Source organism: Dipodomys ordii, unplaced genomic scaffold (assembly GCF_000151885.1).
Source record: "Dipodomys ordii isolate 6190 unplaced genomic scaffold, Dord_2.0 Scaffold22, whole genome shotgun sequence".
NCBI lineage: Eukaryota > Metazoa > Chordata > Mammalia > Rodentia > Heteromyidae > Dipodomys > Dipodomys ordii.
The window spans coordinates 13,670,525-13,681,439 of NW_012267238.1; the positions used below are offsets into that span (position 1 = coordinate 13,670,525).

At 36.1% G+C, this 10,915-nt stretch overlaps 1 pseudogene; it reads left to right on the forward strand.

The window, feature by feature from the left end:
* The first annotated feature begins 6,868 nt into the window (after positions 1 to 6,868).
* LOC105984003 lies at positions 6,869 to 7,604 on the forward strand (annotated as a pseudogene).
* Positions 7,605 to 10,915: the final 3,311 nt, after the last annotated feature.

Consider the following 10,915-nt stretch of genomic DNA (forward strand, 5'->3'; position numbering starts at 1 on the left):
TGCACTGTTCACGATAGCCAAGTTACAGAAACAACCCAGATATTTCAGTACAGACTAATGGATCCAAAAATTTGGATACAATGGAATATTACACAGCCATTAGAAAGAACAAAATAATGGCATTCACAGGGAAATGGATAGAATTTTTTAAGTGGGTAAGCCAAGATCAGAGAGACAAATGGCACATGACTCCCTGATATGTGGATGTTAAAGCCAAAATGCAAGGAGATATGACATAGTTAACAGAACTCAAGAAAAAAAGACATCTACTTAATTTGTCATATAATTTGTAAATAACTCCATATTCTTGACCTGATATATGATATATATACATATATACATGTATATATGTATGTGTGTATATCTATCTATACATATATATATATATATATATATATATTCACATCTGAGGGAAGCTAGGAGGAGGGCACAGAATCAAAGGGAAATGGGGAAAAAATACAACAGAGGGGTCCATCAGCTAAACTGGACATTGATGAAAATGAACTAAGCAAATAAAAGGCAAAAAAGGAGGGAGAGAATGAGAGGGAAAGAGGGAATAGCTTATACTAAGTGAAAGGAAAGAAATGTACATATTACCCAATGTGGAAGAAACATTTGTATTGTCAGCTTATGGAATTCACAAAATTTATAGACCATGATAATGGAAATTTGCTTTGTGAAGGTTAAAATGTGTTTGTGACTTTGTCACTATCCCACAATACAGTGAAATCTGTGAAATTTATGTAATCATAGTCTCAATAAAAAATGGATGATCTACTATGTTGAAATGAACTACTGTATACAACATGTAGGTGGAGATTGGAAGGAAAAACTGGGAGAGAGCAAAGGAAGAGGTGACATTGTCCAAAAAAGTAATGTAATCATTATCAGACTTATGCAACTGTAACTAATACAGAGGTACATCACCTTTATAATAACAAAAACATTCACACACACACACACACACACACACACACACAACTGAGATTCGCTTTACCCCACTTAGAATGGCCATTATCAAGAAATCTAGTAACAATAGATGTGGACAGGAATGTGGCCAAAAGGGAACACTACTACATAGTTGGTGGGAGTGTAAACTTGTTTAGCCACTCTAGAAAGCAGTATGGAGGTTCCTCAAAAGACTAAACAGAGAGCTCCCCTATGACTCAGCAATCCCATTTCTGGGCATTTACCCAAATGACTACAAACAAGGCCATATTAAAGCTACCAGCCCAGACATGCTCATTGAAACATTATTTACCATAGCTAAGATATGGAACTAACCTTGATGCCCCTTGTAGAGAAATGGATCAAGAAGATATGATGTATACACACACACACACACACACACTATGAATTTCCATGCTTCCATCAGAAAGAATGGCTTTGCCCCATTCATAAGGAAATGGAAAGACCTGGAAAAAATTATATTAAGCAAAGTAAGTCAAGCCCAAAAAAAGTAGGTTGCATGGTTTCCCTCCTTTGTAATAACTAGAATATGTCTGTTATATTCTTAACAGAGGATCACAATAGACCAATTGCTAAGTGCATAGGACCATATGTAATGAAGCATATCAACATGAATTCCAAGAATTGGAAACAAGAGGTTTTTATTACATCCTGTATGCAGTTGTTTCTATTTTTTCTGTTCTAGTTTTCTGTATGCTTTGTCTTATATATAAGGAAAAGGAAATGACAGAAGCAACAATGATTCTCACTTGACATTATGTTGAAATGAACTATATAACTTGGAGAGGAGGAAATCAGGTCGGGGTGAGCGGGAGAAAATGAGGGAGGGGATAATATTTTAAAAGAAATGTATGTGGAAACAAAGGAGGAGCCTACAATGCTTGGTAAGAAATGTACTCATTGTCTTGCCTATGTAATTGTAACCCCTCTGTGCAGTATTTTCACAATAAAAGTAAAAATTAAAATAAAAAAAGAAATGTATTCATTACCTTAGTTATATAACTGTAACTCCCCTATTCATCACCTTTACAATAAAAATCTAAAAGAAAATTTAAAATTTGGATTAAGAATACCTATTGAGCAGAACAGAAAAGGATAGTAAAGCAACCAAAGGATTTACAAAATGGAAATCATTCCTGACCTTACCAACTACATCATCAGTGGACTGCTGAAAATGAAGTTTATTTCCTCATAGTAAATACTCAGTGTGAATTTTATTGTGAAATTTTCATTTTTTGTATTATCTATGTCCCTAGCTCCATGTGGTCAAAGACAACAAATCAAAGAAAGGTTGGACAAATAGGATTGCATGAAATTGCAGACCTTCTGCATGGCAAAGGGCATAGCTAGCAAGAAAGCCCACGGATTGGGAGATCTTCACTAGCCATACAATGGTCAAGGGTCTCATATCTAAAATATACTTGAAACTCAAAAAATTAAATCCCCCAACAACCAAATCCTCCAGAAAAGAACTGCCTGAAACTTCTCTGAAGAGGAAATAAGAATGGCCAATATCAGACACATGAAGAAATACTCAACCTCTCCATCCATAAAAGAAATACAAATCAAAACAACATTGAGATTCCACCTCACCCCAGTTAGAATGGCTATAATCAAGAACTCAAATAACAACAGATGCTGGAGGGGATGTGGCCAGAAGTGAACCCTACTGTATTGTTTTGGGAGTGTACACTTGTTCAATCATTTTGGAAAGTAGTATGGAAGTTCCTCAAAAGATTCCACATAGAGCTCCCCTATGACCCAGCTAGCCACATTTGGGCACTTACCCAAATGATCACAAACAAGACCACACTAAAGCTACCAGCACAACTATGTTTATTGCAGTAGTATTTACCATAACTAAGATATGGAACTAACCAGATGCCCCTAAGTAGATGAATGGATCAAGAAAATGTGATGTGATGTGATGTGATGTGTGTGTGTGTGTGTGTGTGTGTGTGTGTGTGTGTGTGTGCATATAAAATGGAATTCTATGCCTCCATCAGAAAGAATGACATTGCCCCATTTGTTAGGAAATGAAAAGACTTGGAAAAAAATGATATTAAGTGAAGTAAGCCAGGCTCAAAGAAACATAGGTCCCATGGTTTCCCTTATTTGCAATAACTAGAATGTGTTTGGGAGAAGCAGAAAAGGTTAGATAAGATGACGTTAAGCAAAATGAACCCAAGATAGGGATACACGTTGTTTTTTCATTCCTTACTATTGTTTCTAACGTATTTATAAGGTGACCTTTTTGTTGCTTTGTATGTCCCTCTCCCACAGTATAACCCCTGTTTTCACTATATTTGATGTTGGTATAATTTGGGGAGGGGAAGGGAAAAAACAAACTGCTTAAATAGGGATACAGATTAAGATGTTCAAGACATTATGTCAAAAAACAAACTTTACAATTTAGGCGAGGGGGAGGAAGGGGAAGGGCGGAAGTGGGGAGGGAGGGTTGTACCTGAGGAGGTGGGAGGGAAGGGATGGTAGGGGTAAAACAAAGGAGGAGGCAGACCTTGATAGTTATACTCACTATCCTTACTAGAGCCTAAAATTGAGCATATTGTGCTGGGCATTGGGAGAATCATAAATTGCAAAATGGTATGTAAGAATTCTTGTTTGCAAGAAGTTTGTGATCTAATGAGGTTCATATACTAATGAACAAGCACCTACACACCAATGTTTCTCAAACTTGAAGTGTGCTTATTTTTAAAGAAAAAAATCAGAAATAGAAAATAATCTCATGTTTGCAAAACATTCAACTTCATAATATTTGAGGAATGTAAAACACAAAAACTATGCAAAAATTACTTATGTTTCCTAAAACTGAAATCTATAAACTGAATATATTAAATATAGCAAGTGATTATATTAAAGCTAGAAAACCAATAAACTTCAAATTGGCATTAATCAATGTTCTAAATGATGTATGGCTAAAAGTAAGCTGCTACTTCCAACATAAAGGATACTGATGGCTTTTGTGTTATCCATGCTTTAATTTCACTTGCCCTTGGCTTGATATAAAATGTTTATTATAGGTTAAGTCTACCTTGGTCTCTTTGCAATAGCCTGACATTCAAGAGTACCATTTGTCTCTAAAATTGTTGTAAGCACATGTGCAAGTATAGGCCTCTGGGAAATTCTGCAGCAGAGCTATGTTATAAAGTGGTTCTCCAGAGGATCCCAAATAAACTTTAGATTTACATATATATTTTGTTATTTGGCAGAAAACAAAAAAATGGTTTGTTCTTTGTTTATTTTTAAGGTATTAGAGACTGAAACTAGGACTTTGTGTGTGCTGGGCAAATACTTTGTCAGTTGAGCCTTACCCAGACACAAAAGATGTTTCTAATGCCAGGCAAAATACACAGCTCAAGGTATATATCTAACTCTTCCCATAAACCAGTTTTTTTTAGAGTTTCTTGTTCACTAGTAAGAAATACAGAGAGGAAAAAAGATACATTAGTATCATATAGGTTGAAGTTGTAGTTCTACTACCAACTAGATGTGTAACTTTGGACAAGTTACTTCTATAAGATTTAGTTTCTGCAAACAAAACATATAAAATGACAAAATGCATTAGAATACAAAATTAATTCATATAGAAATTCATACTCGGCCTATAAAGAAAACACATTAAATATGATTTTGCTTTCCTGTTTCCAATATCCCCTGTAAGTCTTTCTTGGGTTATTAATATTCAAAATATATTTATTCCACAAGTAATTTCTATATGTCTATTTCTTCTCTGTGCATTGAGAGTGAATGATGAGGAGAAAAATGAATACTCCATGCTTACCTTCTAAAAACTGCCTGATCCAAGTAGGAACACTGGACAGAAATATTTAAGACTATTAAAGAAATGTACCTGGCAAATGAATTGAGTTCCCAGGCTCCAGGCTTTCAACCTAGCTATAATCTGTCTGAATTTACCTGTTTCTAGCTCTTCTAACACTTTAAGAAATGTGAACAGAGACTTGGCCTGTAGGTGATCCTGTTTCAATGTATTCTGGAAAGTCAAAGCTTTCCTAGCTCTCAATACTATTAAGTAAAGAAATGGTATGAAAACAATAAATTTGGGGATTTAGGACAAAGTGAATACCAGAAGTAAGGCAGAGACCATAAAGGGTAGTCAATGAACAATATACAAGAAATGAGAAAACCCAAAACTGAATAAACCACAGAAGGCAATGGCAGGTTGGTCAACTACATGATGTAATGAAAGGAGAGGCTGACCTGTCCTCAGTGCATGAGCTGTGTGTTCCACAAGCATCTGTGAAGTGAATGAATGGCTGAGGTATGTCAGAATAACCCCAAAAGTAGAACAGAGGAAAATCAAGGGAAAAACTTAAAGTATGAAAGAGAAATCTAAGTATGGAAAAGAAGAATGTCTTATAAAATATTAAAATAAAGTTTGTACAAGTTATATTAAAAATGTAATTTGACAGACTGTAGAGGGTGGAGAAGAGAGAGATACAGAAAGAGAAAGCCAAAATTACTACCCAAATTCTAAGCATGTGGAAAGATCTTTTTTTAGTAAGTATGGAATTTAATTATGAAGAGAACTACTTTATATGGGAACAATTTTTCTAGTACCTTTTAGAAGATTTTGACTAACTAGCTGACAGAGTCAGGAGGAGGTCATTTTTCTCTAAACCACAATGATCTCTTTCCTCAGTTTCACAGGAATATTGAATTACCTCAGAGTAAAAATATAATTTCCAAGGGAAATTTAGAAGAGGTGCTACATCATGGAACCAATTTCAAAACTGAAAATAGACTCCCTTCTAAGAATGCTGACGCCATCCTCTATCCATGGGTTCTCTTGTTTAGTGTCCTATTGAGTTCATTTCACTGTGTTTAATTGGATAATGAATGTTAAACATTTTAGATTTATAGTATTTTTTGGTAGCAACATGTACTTGTATCAAAAAAAAAAACAAAACAAGAAAGGAAAATAATTTGGCTGAATTCCAAATCTTAAAAATACTAAAAGAGGAGAAAAAAAAGGATGATTAAAAAAAAACTTCACTGACTCACAAAATATACTAGTTATTCTGTTTGACTCTTCACAACTATTGCTCACTTTTGTCTTCCCTGATCTATGTCCCTGGATGTTGAACTCTATAGATAGTAAGATTCTTTACCTTTTGGCTTCTGGTTGGGATCAATTAATGTGAAGCCCTGGTAGAAAAACCAGAGTATGAGAGTAAATACCAACCAGCTTCCTTTTCACCAAACAATATTTTGCCAGTGATGGCTGTGCCAAAGCTCTTATCAAATCCTCAACAAATCTCTCATTTCTCAGCTTAACAGTAATGATGTCTCTCATGCTTTTTGTTTCCCCTAACCATTACATCTTCATAAATAATCTTGCCAATAAATTATCTTTAATCAAACCATTCATTTCTCTCCAGGATTGTGATTTAAAATTGGGAGAAGATCTTCACTAGCCATACAATGAACAAGGGTTTCATATGTAAAATATACCTTGAACTCAAAAAATTAAATCCCCCAACAACAAATCTTCAAAGAAACAACTGCCCAATAAATAAGTGGGCTAAAGCCTTAAAGAGAAACTTCGCTGAAGAGGAAAGAAGGATGGCCATAGACACATGAAGAAATGCTCAACCTCCCTAGCCATAAAAGAAATGCAAACCAAAACAACATTGAGATACCACCTCACCCCAGTTAGAATGGCTATAATCAAGAACTCGAATAACAACAGATGCTGGAGGGGATGTGGACAGAAGGGAACCTTACTACGTTGTTGGTGGGAGTGTAAACTTGTTCAACCACTTTGGAAAGCAGTATGGAGGCTCCTCAAAAGAGTCCACATAGGGAAGCAGAAATTCCGGTGTCCTCGGAGTGAGAAGTCCTACTTCCGTGAGTGGCAATGGCCGTGCTGGCTCTGCTCCCTCCGCTCGCGCCACCCTTTAAGAGCATTCAACATCACCTGAGGACGGCCCAGGAGCACCACAAGCAGGACCCAGTGGTGGCCTATTACTGTCGACTATATGCTATGCAAACTGGGATGAAGATTGACAGTAAAACTCCTGAATGTCGTAAATTTTTATCAAAATTCATGAACCAGTTAGAAGCTCTTAAGAAACAGCTGGGTGATAATGAAGCTATAACTCAAGAAATAGTTGGTTGTGCCCATTTGGAGAATTACGCTTTGAAAATGTTTTTGTATGCAGACAATGAAGATCGGGCTGGGCGATTTCACAAAAACATGATCAAGTCCTTCTATACTGCAAGCCTTTTAATAGATGTCATTACCGTATTTGGAGAACTCACTAAGGAAGTGAGTGTACATCCTTTACTATCTTAATAGGGGAAGATGATAATGTTGTTTATATTAATAAAAGTATCAGTTTTATTATTTGATTTAGACTAGCATGTTCGTCAGAAATGTAATGTAAGCAAAAATATGGAATATTTAGAAAGCAAACACAATACATTTTATTTTTGTTGCACATTCTTTAATTCTAGTGAGTGTTTTTTTGTCTTCATATGTATGGCTATTATATTAAACTGCATCAGTTTAGAGTTTGATTTTTGTTATTGCTTATGTTTTAACCATGTATGTTAAGTTTCTATACTATTAGTTGCAAAGATTTTATGACCATTTCATTTCTAGGTAGAAGGATTATTGTTTATAATTTCTGTTATAAAGTGATATGATATATTAAAGATATTTCATATTCATTTTATCAGTTCCATTCTCAAAACCACTCTGAGAAGCAGAGTATATACTCATATTACTTTTAATTCTTGGGACTACAACTGGCTTTTCAATTGTCATGGGACATTTGCTTTCACAGGGGAGAATTTAGTCTAGAGAAGTAATGTATAGAGAAGAAAAGGCGACATATGAGGTAGAGGTGTGTAGTGCTGGTGATCTGAATGTTAAGAGAAATTGTTTTTTTTGTTTTTTTGTTTTTTAATTGTGAGAATACCATACAATTACATGGTTACAATTACATGGGCAAGATAACGAGTACATTTCTTATCAAACATTGTTGCTTCCTCTTTGTTTCCCCTTCCCATCCCTTCCCATATTCCCCCCACGTCCCCCTTCCAGGGATCCTCCCCGCCCCCCAAAGTTGTAAAGTTCGGTTTTTGACATAAGGACTTGTTTACATCTCATTGTTGCAATGGGTCCACCTGTATCCCTAGTTAAATGATTTGTTTTTGCCCTTCCCCTCCACAAATTATACCAACATCAAATACAGTGAAAGCAGGGGTTATACTGTGGGAGAGGGACATACAAAGCAACATAGAAATCATCTTATAAAAGAGATTTTTTTCAAAAAATGACCAGCTTTTGGTAAAGTGCAAAGTCAACATAAAATCTATGAGTCAGGTATTTCCACTTGGTTAAAAGAGGTAATTCCAGTACTGCAAAAAGTCCTGGCAAGGTAAACAGTGGCATCAACTCTCTCACAGTTTCTCAGTATAATATGAAGACTTAAATTACTGATTTAAATACTTTATGCCTAAATAAGACGCAAACATCTGTATTAATGTCCTTATTTCAAGGATATCAAAAAGCTTAGTGCTAAGTTGGTATTTCAAATATTTCTGCAGTCACATTTTCTTATTTTTTAATTTATAGATGGAAATAACATTTAGACTTGTTTTCACAGAACTTCTTTCATAACTCTTATAAAAAATACTAGGTCTCATTTAGTCCCTGGATTTTTCTTGGTCTAATTCCTGATACTTCTTTCCCTTTTAGTTTCATGTCATTACTCATACTTGTACCAAACTAAATAAAGTAGATGTTTTCTTTAGTCTTCAAAAAAAAAAAAAAAGACTCCACATAGAGCTCCTCTATGACCCAGCAATCCCACTTTTGGGCATTTACCCAAATGATCACAAACAAGACATAGTAAAGCTACCAGCACAACTATGTTTATTGCAGCATTATTTACCATAGCTAAGATATAGAACCAACCCAGATACCCTTCAGTAGATGAATGGATCAAGAAAATGTGGTATGTATACACAATGGAATTCTATGCCTCCATCAGAAAGAATGACATTGCCCCATTTAGGAAATGGAAAGACTTGGAAAAAATGGTATTAAGTGAAGTAAGCCAGGCCTAAAGAAACATAGGTCCCATGGTTTCCCTTATTTGCAATATCTAGTATATGTCTGAGTCAAGCAGAAAAGGTCAGATAAGTTGATGTTAGGGGAATGAACCCCAAGATAAGTATTCAAATGTTTTATTTTCTTTCATGCAATTGTTTCTAACATATTTATAAGATGATTTCTATGTTGCTTTGTATGTCCTTCCTCCACAGTATTTGATGTGGGTATAATTTGTGGAGGGGAAGGGCAAAAGCAAATTGTTTAACTAGGGATACAGGTGGACCCATTGCAACAATGAGATGTACAAGTCAATATATTGAAAAACGAACTTTAGGAGAAGGGAAAAAACAAATCTTTTAAATAGGGTTACAGGTGGACCCATTGCAACGATGAAATGTAAAAGTCCTTATGTCTAAAATGAAATTTACAACTTTGGTTGGGGGGAGGGGGGGAGGATGGGAAGGGATGGGAAGGGGAAACAAAGGAGGAGGCTACAATGCTTGATAAGAAATGTACTCATTATCTTGCCCATGTAATTTTAACCCCTCTGTACAGTATAGTATTTTCACAATATAAATAAATAAATAAACGAACTTTTTAACTTTGGCGGGGGAGGATCGGATGGGGACAGGTGGGGGGAGTATGAGAAGGGATGGGAAGGGGAAACAAAGGAGGAGGCAACAATGCTTGATAAGAAATGTACTCTTTATCTTGCCCATGTAATTGTAACTCATCTGTATGGTATTTTCACAATAAAAAAAATTTTAAAAATATTTATTTTGTTTAATTATTTCTTTTGTTTCACTATATTAATAATAATAATAATTATTATTATTATAGCACTTGTGTGACCCATTCTATTTGGTAGGCTGAACTGAGACTTTAGATGGATTATTCATTATTTACCTCACACAAAAATATCATTGTTATTAGTTTCCCTATAGCAAGTAACTTTATTGCAGCATTCTCTTATCTGCCTCATGTCCTTAGCATGACCTTCCTTAGATTATAGAAAATGGAAGAAGTAAATAAGTAAATTGTGAGCCTAGGCATTAAGTGGGTTTTCCAGTCTCAAACAAGGGACATGCCCAGGTTAACCTACTAGTCACAGACGGAGTCCTGCCAACAGAAGGTATAACAGAGCCATATCGGGGCTGGGAAGATGGCTCAGTGGTAGAGTGCTTGCCTTGCAGGCCTGAGGCCCTGGGTTCGTTTCCTCAGCACCACATAAGCAAAAAAGAAAACAGCCGGAGGTGGTGCTGTGGCTCAAGTGGTAGAGCGCTAGCCTTGAGCTGAAGAACTGAGGGACAGCACCCAGGCCCAGAGTTCAGGCCCCACTACCCGACCCCCCCCCAAAAAAAACTGAGGGACAGCGCCCAGGCCCAGAGTTCAGGCCCCACTACCCGACCCAAAAAAAAAAAAGGAGCCATATCACTGAGACACAACAAATATACTTCTATCCCAGAGAACGTTTTCATGAACACAGAACTTAATCTAAAACCTTTAAGACAATCGCAAACTAACTCATAAATCTATATGAATTTTTTTAAAAACCACTGCTTTAAACCACTGATTTGAGGCAAATTAATAGTAACAGCAAACTAACAAAATTCCTTTTTACATATACTTGGCCATATACTCTGCACAGTTGTCTATCAATAAATAAGCAGCTGGCCTTCAGTGGCCCATTCCTGTAATCCTAGCTACTCAGAAGGCTGAGCTTGAGGATCCCAGTACAAAGCCAGCCCATGCAGGAACATCCATGAGACTCATCTCCAATTAGCCACTAGAAAACCAGAAGTGGCACTGTGGCTCAAGTGGTAGAGCACTAGCCTTGAGCTT